Source organism: Phytophthora parasitica, assembly GCF_000247585.1.
Source record: "Phytophthora parasitica INRA-310 unplaced genomic scaffold supercont2.56, whole genome shotgun sequence".
NCBI lineage: Eukaryota > Oomycota > Peronosporomycetes > Peronosporales > Peronosporaceae > Phytophthora > Phytophthora nicotianae.
Window position 1 is genome coordinate 383,975 of NW_008649042.1, and position 617 is coordinate 384,591.

Below are 617 nucleotides of genomic sequence, written 5' to 3' on the forward strand. Positions count from 1 at the left end.
ACGTAACGCTGTCGTTAGCAGTCGAACGCGCCATGTGAGCTCTACATCAGTCTCCGATTTTCACCAGAGCCCCCGTGCTGCACGAATGAAGATCTCTATCGCCATTACTGTAGCCGCAGTTGCGGCCTCATCTGTCTTCGCCGAGGAGGAGTTCTGCGGTCAATGGATCTCAGCTGCTTACGCCTCCCCTCCCTTCACTATGGGTACCGTCAACCACCTGTTTACAGAGCTGTCACGCTCCTTCGGTGTGTCAGCCAATCAAAGTGGTGAGATTCGTATAGGCTGCTCTGTGGACACTACTTTATTAGTGGCCGGTGTCAGTAGGCTATTTTAGAGGATGCAGTCCACAAGCAAGTTCTATCTGGGACTCGCCGAGCGAAGCGGCCCTGCCAGCTCGGCTTAACGCCCCGCTTATCGGGGCTCCGCTCGGCTTGTTTAGTTTATAGTTGAGAATAGAACCACATCGACCAAGCTAGCAAAGTTATCCTTGATCGGCCTCTCTCGCGTTTCCACCATTTGCTCCAAAGCAACCTCCTGACCGTGAAGCTCTCTATCATCGTCCTTGCGGTGCTGCCACGACTTCTGGTCCCGTTGCCAATGCATTTTGCGTTCGAACG